The sequence below is a fragment of the Rhincodon typus genome, chromosome 28 (assembly GCF_021869965.1).
Source record: "Rhincodon typus isolate 14 chromosome 28, sRhiTyp1.1, whole genome shotgun sequence".
Taxonomy (NCBI): Eukaryota; Metazoa; Chordata; class Chondrichthyes; order Orectolobiformes; family Rhincodontidae; genus Rhincodon; species Rhincodon typus.
Genome location: NC_063359.1, coordinates 30,987,464 through 31,001,558, shown reverse-complemented (window position 1 = coordinate 31,001,558; position 14,095 = coordinate 30,987,464). Strand labels below are relative to the sequence as shown.

Genomic DNA, 14,095 nt, shown 5'->3' with positions numbered 1-14,095 from the left:
TTTGAAGAATTGATCTAGTGTTGGCTCATGACTGAACAAATGGTTGATGTGTATAGAGTAGATAGGGAAAAACCACTCCCATCAGCAGAAAGGTTGGCAACCAGAGGACGACAGTTTAAAAGGTGATTGATAAATGAACCAGGGTGTGGGAAGAAAATCATTTTTAAAAAAGCACGTGAGCAATTAAGATTGGGAATGCATTTGCCTGAGACCATGGTGGAGGCACACTCAACTGTAGCTTTTGACAGGAAATTGGATAGTTACCTAAAGAGACACAAGGTGCAAGGTGTATTGAGGAATAGTATGCCTACCTCTAGGCTAAAGGTTTTGGCTCAAGCCCCATGTGTCCAGAGTTGTATCATAAGAGGTCCAAACAGGTTGGTCAAAAATAAAGAAGAGGTAAGAGTTTGGCACTAACTGACTAGTTCTTAAAGATACATGGCACAGACACCATGAGCCAAAGAACCTCCTTCTATACTGTTCTACGATTGAATAAGACAGCTCTAAGGAAAGTTTAAAATTGTTAATATTCTAAGCTTCACTGTGCTCAAATTAAAATACTCCAGGCAAGATTTCAATGATAATCCTTAATTCAGTTTTTTTTTGAAAACAATATGCAACTCAACTCTGATAGTTGACCATAGTTTGATTTTGTTTGGACTTGACTTTTCTTTATTCATTAACAGGATGAGGGCATCGCTGGCCAGGCAGCATTTATTGTCCATCCCTAATTGCCCAGAGGCCAGTTCAGATTCAACCACATTGTTGTGGGTCTGGAGTCACATGTAGGCCAGACCAGGTAAGGATGGCAGTTTCCTTCTCTAAAGGACATTAGTGAACCAGGTAGACTTTTCCAACAATGGATTCATGGTTATCATTAGATTCTTAATTCCAGATATTTTATGGAATTCAAATCCCATGGCAGGATTCGAACCAGAGTCCCCAGAATGTTATCTGGATTGTGGATTAACAATCCAGTGATAATACCACTGCCATTTCCAGCAGATGAATGATAATGACACCTGTATCTGTTTCCCATCCATCCATGTCAGTGAATAACAGTCTATTATCATCGATATGTTTTACATTTCTGCAATCAATATGTATTACTATAAACTTTTCATGTGAAATTACATTCATCATTCACTGGCACACCAAATCAATTTCTCCATGTTAAGATCATGAGATATAGGAATAGAAATTAGGCCATTTGGCCCATTGAGTCTGCTCGACCATTCAATCATGGCTGATAAGTTTCTCAACCCCAATCTCCCACTTTCTCCCCTTGACAATCAAGGACCTATCCATCTCGGTCTTAAATACATTCAATGATCTGGCCTCTACAGCCTGTTGTGGCAATGAATTCCACAGATTCACCACTTTTTGGCTGAAGAAATATCTCCTTATTCCCATTCTAAAAGATCTTCACTTTTACTCTAAAGCTGTGCCCTCAGATCCTAGTCTCTCCTGCCAATGGAAACATCTTCCCAATGTCCACTCTTTCCAGGCCGTTCAGTATTCTGTAAGTTTCAGGTAGATCTCCACTCATCCTTCTAAACTCCATTGAATATAGACTCAGAGTCCTCAAATGTTCCTCATATGTTCCTCATATGTTAATCCTTTCATTCCAGGGATCATTCTCATGAACCTCCTCTGGACCTGCCCGGGGGTGGTACGTCCTTCCGGAGGTATGGGGCCCAAAATTGCTCACAATACTCTAAATGTGGTCTGACCAGAGTTTTACAAAGCCTCAGAAGTATATCCCTGCTTTTATATTCTAGTCCTCTTGAAATAAATGCCAACATTGTATTTGCCTTCCTAACTAACAACTCAACCTGCAAGTTTACCTTATGAGAATCCTGCAGTAGGACACCCAAGTCCCTTTGTACTTCAGAATTCTAAATTTTCTCCTCATTTAAAAAATAATCTATGCCTCTTTTCTTCCTACCAAAGTGCATGATTTTACACTTTCCTACATTGTATTCTTTTCACCTAATTTCCAATTGTTGTCTGCTAACCTGATGACAGCTGTTGCTCTACTTTAACAGCAGAGGAAAGATGTTGAAAGTACTGTACGCAGATTGAATTTGCAGGTATCATTACTCATCATGCTCACTGGCTTGTTCCTTACTTATACTGTTGACCCAGCAACTTATTCATAATTAACTCCATGTGCCTCGACCACATTCAGAAGCCTCAGTTGCTGAACCTTAGCGAATGCCTTCTATAAAGTCAACTGAACGATATCAACTGGATATTAAATCAGTGTTACCACCAGAATTTTATTGAAGTGTAAATCGTGCGCAAACTATTAACGTTATGTTCACATGCCCTGTGAAATAAACTCCAATAGCATAATTATAGATTACATCTTCCAAAATTGCCTAGATAGAGAAATTTTGAATTGTTTAATACTCGGGTAAGTAAACTGAAGTGGGTGGAGTATCACAATTAGCAATATATTGGTAGCGAGATGCTAAGTAAATCTAGCAGGGGCACTGCACCTTCACTAGTCGTCTCAGATATACTAGAAGATTTGTAAAGCTGGTTTTTCATGAAACTATCCTGACCATCTTTTGCGAATACAGTGCTATTTAATTATACATTATTTCTGTTCTGTAAGCTTGTCTCACATACTTTTCCTCCACTGAAGTTGGACTGAATCACATTTGCTTTGTTGATAAGACATTCAAGTTCTGTGCTTCTCATACATACTGAGGGCCAGATAGCAATGAGGTCTTTTATAAATCATTTTTATTATGATCACAGTAGAAGTAGCTGGAGGTAAAGAAAAAGACAGCTTGGTAACATTCATTTTTTGGCCAGTTCTGCTTTACTATATATTCTTTCACAATTTAGTGGTAAGGAAGTAAATTCAACAAGATTCATGCTCCATGGTTTTAAAACAAAACCAAAATCTGCCTTTTTTTCAAATGCAAACTGTGACGGTTTTCGTCAGTACAATCACAGGACTTTAATTCTCAGAAAAATTAAAACCTTAAGGAATAGGACTATAATAGTAACTCTAGTGTTAGGTTGTAATGACTGCTAAAGAATCAACGTATTGTTAAAAAAGCTACTTAAAATTAGATCTGTTTAGTTAGTTAGAAGTACTGCACAAATACAACAATCTCTTGAAATTAAAAGCATTTCAATGTTGAGGCAGACAGTGAAGTGGCATTCTCAAAACAAATGGCAATGGGATTCAAACAGCAACTTTTATATATTTGCACTTAATTGTATACCTGCCCCTCGTCTGAAGTTGCCTACACCATTTGCACACAAGTATCAGGGAGTGCCATTAGCTCCATCATTACTTTGACAGCAAAATCTGTCCCTTTGTCCCATCTTATTGTCATGATCCCTCTACCATGAAATAATTTAACCAGATATTGAGCAGTAAAGGTGTTTTCAAGATGGATAGCAACATGACAGCCTATAAACCATCCAAATGATTTAGCAATTTGTATGAATGATTTATAATGTACATAATGCGAATGGTTTTCCATTCTGAGAAAAAATAATCAAAACTACCCAACTAGGAACATCTTCTGCTTGCTAGTTTCATTGAACATTTCCAGAAAATCACCATATAAAAGGGAGTGTGGTGGATAAAGCATGGGAAAATGATTATACAAAGATTTTTACAATAGTTAAAGCATATTTATTCTTAATTGGTCATGGAATGCAAGCATCACTGGCAAGGCCAGCATTTATTGCCCATCCCCAAATACCCTCAAGAAGGTGATGGCAATCTGTCTTCTTCAACCATTGCAATCCTTGGGGCGTAGGTATATCCACAATGCAGATAAGAGGACAGCTCCAGGTCAGTGACCCAGTAACAGTAAAGAAGGGGTGATATAGTTTCTGGTTAGCTTGGTGTGTGACTTGGAGGGGAACATGTAAGTGACACTTCCAAGCATCTTCAGTCTTTGTCCTTCTGACTAGGTGTACATCATGGGTTTGGAAGATGCAATTGAAGGAAAGTTGGTGAATTAAGCACTACATCTGATAGATTCCACAAACCACTGCCACTGTCAGTGGTGAAGGGAGTAAATGCTGAAGGTGATGAATTGGATGTCAGGTCAAGTGGGGTGCTTTGCCCCAAATGGTTTTGAGTCGCAAGTGTTGGACCTACAGCCTTTCATGCATGTGGACATTCCATCACATTTCCAACTTGTGCCTTTTGATGGTGGAAAGGAGGGACAGCAGTTAATTTATGCATTACAGAATTTCTAAATCAAAAATCACATGGCACCAGGTTACAGACTAACAGGTTTATTTGAAAACACGATTTCAGACCGCAGCAGAATTTCTAGCCGCTGATCTGCTCTAGTAGCAACAATATTTATATGGCCGGTCTAGCTCAGCTCCTGGTCAATGGTAACACCCCAGGATGGTCATAGTGGGGGATTCAGCAATGGTAACATCACTGAATGTTAAGAGAGAGAGTTAGATTGTCTCTTGTTGGAGATCATAGAATCCCTAGTGTGGAAACAGGCCATTCGGCCCAACAAGTGCACACTGCCCCTCCGAAGAGCATCCCACCCAGACCCATTCCCCTACCCCTGCATTTCCCATGTCTAACTTACTGAACCTAAACATCCCTGGGCACCATGGGCAATTTAGCATGGCCAATCCACCTAACCTGCATATCTTTGGATTGTGGGAGGAAACCCACGCAGACACAGGGAGAATGTGCAAACTCCACACAGACAGTCGCCCGAGGCTGGAATCGAACCCGGGTCCCTGGCGCCGAGAGGCAGCACGGATAGTCATTCCCATCTCAAATGCTAAGCAAAGTTACCTGCCATCTATCAGCCAAACCTGAAATTTATTGCTTTAGATGAATACATGCAGCTTCAACATCTGAAAGGTGGCAAACAGTGCTGAACATTGCAGTCAGCAGGAAACATTCCCATTTATGACCTTATGATGGGCAGGGAAGGGGAGGTGGCAGTGGTGGCAATAGAGGTGATGTGGAGATGCTGGTGTTGGACTGGAAAGGACATAGTCAGAAGTCACACGATACCAGGTGACAGTCTAACAGGTCTATTTAAAATAACAAGCTTTCAGAGTACTGCTCCTTCGTCGCTTCACCTGAAGGGTCCCGACGCGAAACATCAACTTTCCTGCTTCTCTGATGCTACCTGGCCTGCTACGTTCCTCCAGCTCCACACCGTGTTATCTCTGACTCCAGCATCGGCAGTTCTTACTCATATCTCTCAATATGTAGGTTATTGTTAAGCAAATGATGCTGGGGAACACAGTCCCTCCCATCACTATGCTGATGATCAAGAGAAGGCTGAAAGATGATAGACTGTGTTAGATTTATCCTGTTTTTCACTTATTTTTGGCTTGGTTTGCGGGGGGAAGTGGGGGGAAGAGAGAGAGAAAAAGTTGGGAAGAGAGAGAGGCAGATGATAACCAGAAAATTTCCTTCCTATGTTTCAAAAAATGTGGCCTTCTGTGCCGGTCTACTTGAGACTTGATCTTTCACTCTTAAGAATTTCTGTTCAATGGACAGAGAATAGCTTACCATGAATAGCTATTAAGTCAGTTGTTTTGCTGCTTAAACTGAAACTGGATACATATCTGAAGGGGAAGAATTAAGAATAACACAAATAACGGATTAGTGTAGATAGTTCCATTAGGAGCAAGGAAACTCATTGGGATGAGTGGTCTCTTTGTTATAACTTCTATAATTGAGGAAATCATAACAAATGAACATCTAAAAAAAGAGATTGTCTGCTGCACAATGCTCTTGATATTCAGCCCTTCCACCTTGGGATCACAATCAAGCTAACATATAAGAATATGAGACCGTACCTCTTGTTAGGTTAAATCAATTATGCTGTCGTTCTTATCAGTTCAAATTAAAAGTAAGACCTGTTCAGTTTTCAAGTTCAAAACCCATTTTCAAGTTCAAAAACAATAAAAGAGGAATGAGGGAGGACACACCCATTTGAAGACATACAAATTGATGGGTTCTGCAACACTATTAGAAGAACATTTATTGGTGACAGAAAAGTATTTATTGATTGGCAGCTAAAGTACTGCAGGACAGCACACATTCACAGAAGGTGGTCATATCTGCCGAGGAAGTCTACTAATGTGTTTTGAATGCAAGTCATCCTCCTGGTACAAGCGCCCTCTAATCCAAATATCTACACAACACCCATATGGTGAATTGGAACATGAACAACTTCTGTGACATTATCTGCTAAATGTTTTTTCCTCTCCTTTAGATATTGAAAACTAATAACCATTCAGATAAAATTCACCAAAATCTTTGGTTTAAGTGAGCAGAAAAAAAACTGTTAATGGAAATTATTGTTAAATTGAAGACATTTCTCAAATCCAAGCATTCAATGGGATAGAAATTCTTATATCCAAAAGAAGTTACTCCATAAGAAGGTACTTCAAATCCAAGATAGTGGCCTGGCACCTACATTGTTACTAATCATTCAAGGCATGAAAAGTCATATCTTTAGTCTGCATATTTTCCACTGATCTGAACTTTGCACAGAACTGAGCTGAACTTTTACTTATTCCACGGGTAAAATAGCAGAGAACCACACAGATGTCTTCCCATCAAGGTCCCATCCACCAGGCAAGCTTCGAGTAACGGGCAAGAGGCTGGCTGCAAGGTGCATCAAGTACCTACTCTAGGGAGGCAGCTAGCGGATCTGCCCAATTTACGGCCCATATTACAGGCCAGATTGCTTTTTACCAAAAAGCAGAGGTCACTCTACAGTGTTTGGAAACCCTCCAGTTTCAAATTGGTGGCCTCCCTGAGGCTGTCCAAATGTACGTGTTGATTTGTCAATGTAACCAGAAAACACATGACAATAGCTAGCCCAATAAAAGGTTGACAAAAGTTTAATTGCCCAACAACTTCAGGAATTAGATTTATAACTTTTGTGGTTGGAATAACCACTAAACTGCCAACCTGAATGCCAACTCTAAGCCTTTATCCATGACAGAGGAAGATTATCAGCAGAATCTATGCTCCATAACCCAATCAAACAAAATGGGTAGTTTAAATAAATTTACATAGGTAAATACAATAGCTAGATTTTGAGGGGTTCAAACTCATCTTTCATTTCAATTAATTAACAGTGGTTAAACATTAAGTCACAGCCTAACCGTACTCCAAACTACATTTAGGGCAATTTATCTATTGTGTGAACTAATCTTAAGAATTAGAAATTTCTGAATGTCTGGTAAATTACTATGACTAACACAATACAAAAGAGACTGTATTCTATGTATATAAAAGCACAGGATTATAAAAACTATTAGAATATGGATCTCCTGCTTCATTTGTTTCCTAATTATTCAATCAATTTCTTTAATTAGTTTACATTACTTTATATGTCCATAATGTTGTAATGAAAGATTGAATTGAATTTCCTGGAAGTATTCAGAATTGTAATAAAATAAGCGAAAATCAAGAATGCCCCAATCATATTTTAAGATCCTGCAATTTAGAAATTATTTATTCTACAGCTACTGGACAACAATAAAAATAAAAACAAAATACTTATAATAAATCCAACTGTTATTAGGGGCTTGGGGGGTTCATACAGGTTATGTCATGTTTTAAACCACGTTACAATTTCAGCAACTGAAACCTCGATTTTGTATTCGATTTAACCCTTACAGGAAATCTTTTCAGGCCTTTCAAACAATGCTCTCCAAGAAAAAAAAAGGGTTATCAGTAGTCTAGCTAACAAGTGGACCTGGCTTGTTCTAAAATCAAGAAACATTTCCTATGAACTAAGAATAGAACAACGTTCAAAACTTTGACTTGTGCTTTGTCTTGCTCTTATTTTAATTTTCCTAGTCTGAGGAAAGTATTGTGAGATTGTTTATGATTATTTATTGTTGCTTTCATAGTTTTTATTATTCATGCCATGTCCACCAAGTACTGGTAAAACAAATGCAGCATGAATCATGAATGGACAAGCAGCAGTTCTGAAATCTGCACCACAAGAAACCAGCTGGAAGAAAAGACCTTCTACAGTGACAGACTGCTGGCCATATTAAATATGGGCAGGACAAATTCCAAAGAATCAGGAAAATTAGGGAAGGTAAGTAATCACAAAATAGATTGTATTTGGCTACAAATGTACCCAAAATAACAGTAAGTCAGTCAACAATCTGCAGTCTCCACCTACGTCCCTAAACAGTTGTTATTAGGTTTCGCTGCAGATCTGTAAGGCGGTCACTATTTTTTTGGCACTAAAAGTTTCAATTTCTATGGCCAATTGTAGTTGACTATGCACACAGAAACAACCTAGCTAGATCAAAAATTGATAGTTTTTATATTGCTGTTAACCCAGCTTAGGGTGCTCAAAAATCAAAATATTTTCAAGTCAACACTACAGACAAGCAAAGCTGAATAAAGATGACCTAACACTGGCTGATGTTGATGGTTCCATTTACTCATCCATCTCACCTTTAATACAAATTCTGAATATTTGAGAGATCTTTGTTTTATATTTGAGAATTCTACAGTAACATCCACAATTAATGCAAAATAATCTAGAAGGTAAACAAACAACAGCAGGAGGGTGAAATTCTCTACACTGAAATCTCATGTTATGAAGATGCTCTGATTTGATATTTCAAAAGTATGAGATATGAATCCACTCATTTAAAGCATTTTACTGAAACAAAGGGACACTGTCTTATATTAAAATATCTGTCAGTTTGGATCACTAAGCCATATGCTGTTCCATGGAAATGCAGGGTATAGGAAGATCACCAGAAACAATATGTGGAGAGGAGCAAATAGCTTCCTCACTACTTGATCAAAAATGGAGATTCAAAGGTTGTGACAGGACTTTGAAACCTCATTGCCCCGAGGCGATGAAATCATGGCTAAAATCACAGAACCACAACAATGTTACTGAGCAGGAGGCTGCCATCTGGCCCATCTTGCCTGCACCAGCTCTACAAACAAGCATCATTACCGAATGCCAAACTCCTGCCTTTTCCCCATGCCTGTGCACACTTCTTCGATCCAAATAATCATCCAATATTCAAAATCATTGCAGACGTGAGCTAACCCAAGCCACCTTTTGAAATAAATTGTAGATTTGCATTTCTAAATGGCAGTTAGACAGAAGTCATGTGACCAACCAAGCTGTATGTATGTACTGGGGCAGGTAGAAAATGTAAAAACAAGGAGTGAAAAAAAGCAGCTTTTCATCTTCTCTCCAATTTAACAGCTAAGGTTGGAGTTGGCTGAATCATGGCCTGTGTCTATACACCTGCAAACTGAGAATTCTACCAGAAAAGCTCTGCATTTTCTACAGTAAACTCTCCAGAAGGGGAAAAAAAGGCATTCAAGCTACATTTTTGAAACAACATTTAAGCGGGGAACCAAAAGCCTGTGAATCACAGCTGGACTAGACAATTAACATTAAGCTGAGAACTGATTTGGCCAAATTTATGCATTTCTACACTAAATCTGTCATGATGGGCAGCACGGTGGTTCAGTGGTTAACACTGCTGCCTCAGTGCCAGGAACCAGGCTTTGATTCCAACCTCAGGTAACTTATGTGACCTTCTCCCCTGTCCGTGTGGGTTTCTTCTGGGTGCTCCAGCTTCCCCCCCACAGTCAAACAATATTCAGGTTAAGTGGATTAGCCATGCTAAAATGCCCATATAGTGTCCAGCGACGTGCAAGCTAGGTGGATTAGCATGGGAAATGCAGGGTTACAGGAATAAGGTAAGGGGATGGATTTAAGTGGGATGCTCTTCAGAGGGTTAGTGTGGACTCAATGGGCCCAATGGCCTGCTTCCACACTGTAGGGATTCTATGTGTGGCATGTCAGAATTTGTATTAATGTTTGTGGTTTAATCCAGGTCAGTTTCAGAACAATAATTCTGACCATAAATTTGGCGAAAACTCAAGAAAACCTACCTGATTGATCCTTACAACCAGCTTTTAATGAACTAAATACATACATTGGATTGGCAAGTCCACTTTTAAATCTCTAATCACATCTATTACAATCAAACAAGGAAGAGAAAAATCAGGAAGTCCATTCCATTCCTCCTCACTGGGTATCAACAGACAAGATGACCACAAATCATCATCCATGTTTGTGTTACACATCACCTGAGCACATTCATGTAATTACTAAGGCTCAAGTTATGAACTTGCTCTACATATAAGCTTACTGATGAAAAGTCTTAACTTGTATGCATCGGAATAGTCATAGATTTTGGGATATGTTAAGACATTTTAAAGTTGGTGTCTCTAAGAGCCAAATACAGTGTTACTAAGAAGTAAACTGAAGTCATGGCTAACAAAGTGGCCTAGAGACAAGATATTCTATGACCACGTTTTTAGATACAAAATATTCTTTAGCAGTTGGAAGGAAAGCCAAGGTTGTAACACAATTGCACAAAAAAAATGATTTAAGGACAAGTTGTTTCAGGCCCTCTTGAAAGAGGTAGAAAGAGATCGTGGTGAAACTAGGAGTCCTTCTCCATTGGTCATGAGTTGTAGATATTCAGTTAGTTATTAGTTGTGTTAAAACATACGCACAAACTTGGTCTAAGATACTGTAAATCTACCTGCAAAACAGTACAAAAATAAGAGTGCATTCCTATAGTCTTTACACTTGCCATGCATTAGCATTTATCCCTGGATACTTGTTGGTTGGGCAATTGTCCGAACAGTGTTAGCAGCAAGGCACTTGTTAGGAGGTTAGATTCACATGCAATATTATCAGTCAACAGATATTTGTCACAGATTAAAGAGGTGCCTTAAGAACACAGTGTGGCCTTATGTTGTGACTAAAGTAATTGTGACTTAAGTATCCAGTATTAGGAAACAGTGGATCTGACGGAAACAGATTTGACAAGTCTAAAGTAATTGCATGAGAAAGACAAAGACAGAGTGTACAAGAGAGCACAAACAGGAAAGCTCATGTCTGAGAGAGACAGATAGACAGACAGAGCACAAGCACATTCAGTAGGCAGCTGTGAAGTGTGCTCTTCAGCTATTAAGGCAGACTGGGAAGTTGTGGGTTGCCACATTTAAATACAGAAATAGAAGATGCCGCAAGTGGAAGCCACTTGCTTACTTTGGATCCTGACCTCACTACTGCCTTGGTTTTAAACACAGATGAAAGAGGTGAACTTTAGAGATGAGAAAGATTGACACAGGAGAATCAAGTAGCCCTAGCAAAATTAAAGTTAATGGAGACTAATTGGAGTCATACCTGGCACTGAGGAAAAGAATTGTGGTTATTGATGGTGAATCATCTCAGTCCCAGGACACTGCAGAAGTTCCTCAGGGTGGTATCCTAGGCCCAACCATCTTTAGCTTTTTCATTATTGACCTTTCTTCCATCAAAGGGTCAGAGTTGAGGAAATCCACTGATGCAAAGTACAGCACCATTTGTCAACTTCTCAGGTACTATACTGAAACACTCCATGTCCAGATGCAGTAAGACTGAGACAATATCTCAGCTTAGGCTGAGAAGTGGCAAATAAAAATTCTCGCCACACAAGTGCCGGGCAATGACTGTACAGAAAATTTAATTGACTTGCCTTAATAAATGGTATTACCATGATTGAATCCCCACTATCTATATCCCAGAGTAAACTGACCAGAAACTGAACTGGGTCAGCAATATAATCGCCAGGAACTCTGAAGAAAATAACTCCCAACTCCCCAAAGCCTATTCATTATATACACAAGGCATGAGTATCACCCACTTGCCTGCATAAAGGTGCACAGAAACATTCACGATGTAGCAACTCACTTGACAGGTACCACATCAACTAACTTAAACATTCAATCCTTCCATTCCTGACACAATGGCAATAGCATATACAATATACAATATGCACGGTAGGTTCCCCTTCAAGCCATGCACCATCTTAACTTGAAACCATATCACCATTCCTTGTGGGATGCAAGTACTAGAACTCCCTTTGTAATAGCATTGGAAGTGTACCTGCACCACATGAACTGCAGCAGTTCAAGAAGGTGGCTCACCATAACCACTGAAGGCAATTCGGAAGGGAAAGCAAATGCTGATGTCGTTAGTGACATCCACATGCCTTGAACATGCCTTTGCAGAATGTTTTCTGCCTTGAAATTCGTTTCAATCTATTCTCGTGTCATCATATTTGGCTACAATATACTTGGTTCCTTTATCCAATTGATTCAATATTAATTATAAATATTGAGGCACCACAGATTCTTATGATAGCCCAATACGTACAGTTTGCCAACCAGAAAGCAAGTCACTTATCAACATTCTCCGCTTCCTGTTAACTTATCCTTTATCCGTGTTAACATGTTACACCCAACACCATGAGCTCTTACCTTGTGCATAAATGTTTAGACAGCATCTTCTAGAATGTCTTTTGAAAATCTAAATGAGCCAGATTTACTATCTCACTTGTTACATCCTTAAATACGAACAAATCTGACAAACAAGATTTTTCTTTCAGAAAATAACATTGATACTGCTTGATAATATTGCAAGCAGTTAAATTTTAGGTAGGGTGGTACTGGGATTTTAAATTTGAAATCTTTGACTCATCCATCTCATCATGAGAGCTTAAAATTTCCCACAATGTGCCAGATTTTGGTTCTTCATAGTTAAGAAACATGCTTTTAACTGTCAATTTCAATATTGCAGGGCAACTCAAAGCCATTAACTGACGTAGTTTGGAGATTCTTGTAGAAATAATAAAACAGTAAGATACTGGGGTTGTTCAAATCACTGGTCATTGTGAAATCATCATTTTTCAAGCACTTTGCGTGCAACAAGGAAGATAACCTGGAATTCACATGAAATACTCAATTACCAAAACAAAATATGAAATACTGACATTATCCAGACTCAGATGTCAGTCACAGAAAACAAGTATGTAAATTAAGGACTGGCCACGCAGTCTAAAGTTTCTAACATGTTATGTTTCAGACAAGTAAGCCACACACGAGTGCACCAATAAACGGCAATACACATCCCTAGTTAACACAAGTTATGGCATTTCAGCAAGTGCTTTTTCAGCTATAAAATCTTAATTCATGCACTGGTCCATTATTGGTCTCTATTTCCAATATCAGCAGTAGCTAAGTTAAAAATTTATTCAATTTACTCTACAAATTATGCTGCAGTTTACATCTCCATTACAAGGAAATAAATAAAATCGATAAAGTAATGGATAATAATTACATAATCAATGAAGCATGAAAATAAACAAAATAATCAGAGAACATCAGTATAGGAGTGCAACAAATAGCATATTAGTAAATAAAACATCAATATTTAAAGAACAAGTGTGTATAAAGCTGAATTTCTTGTTTTAATGCAAGTTCAGTGTAATATGCAAAAAGATTAATCAGGAAACAATATGTGCTGGGTCACCAACCAGTTATATTGGGACAGAATCATGAATTGATACATCCATAGGAAATTTTAATCTCACCTATCCCATTGGTGAAATAAGACATTGCTTTAATTATTCAACTGTATTGGTTTAATTTATGATCTTTCGCTAACTCTCGGACAAGTTCAGTTTAAAATTTCTCAGTAAACTTCAAAAATGTATTGGCATTTTTATTGTTCTCAAATAGTTTGTTCACATTATGTCAAACAGTTGTGACATTTATCACCACACTAACACCAAAGCTATAACCACACATAAGCAAATATACCAAAGATTAACGAAATCAGGGAAGCTTCTCATACAAACTATTAATGGGTGTACTTGCATAAATATATGAATAATGAAGAACTGTTTCCAAAAACATGTTGCTCAAGAGACCAAAACACCTAATCATACATATAATTTACTACATAGAATTACAACTTAAATAACCCTAAAAAGCCGTATAAAAAAAGGTTTAGCAGAATAATGGACTCCTTTCACAAAAACTAGCCTCGTGGTATACGAAAACGTCAGCTGTTTTCTCTAGGATTTAGAAGGTTGGGGAGAGATCTCAAAGTCTTCAGGATATTAATGGGGGACAAAAGACAGGGTAGATAAAGATTGGTTGGAGATTGTCCACTGATTGGAGATTCTAGAACTAGAGCACATAGTTAAAAAA

General features: G+C 38.4%; 1 protein-coding gene across 1 annotated transcript in view; it reads right to left on the bottom strand.

Moving 5' to 3' along the window:
* med27 (mediator complex subunit 27) overlaps nt 1–14,095 on the bottom strand; it is a 233,217-nt gene that overhangs the window by 115,271 nt on the left and 103,851 nt on the right. The gene's annotated exons all lie outside the window — the stretch shown is intronic.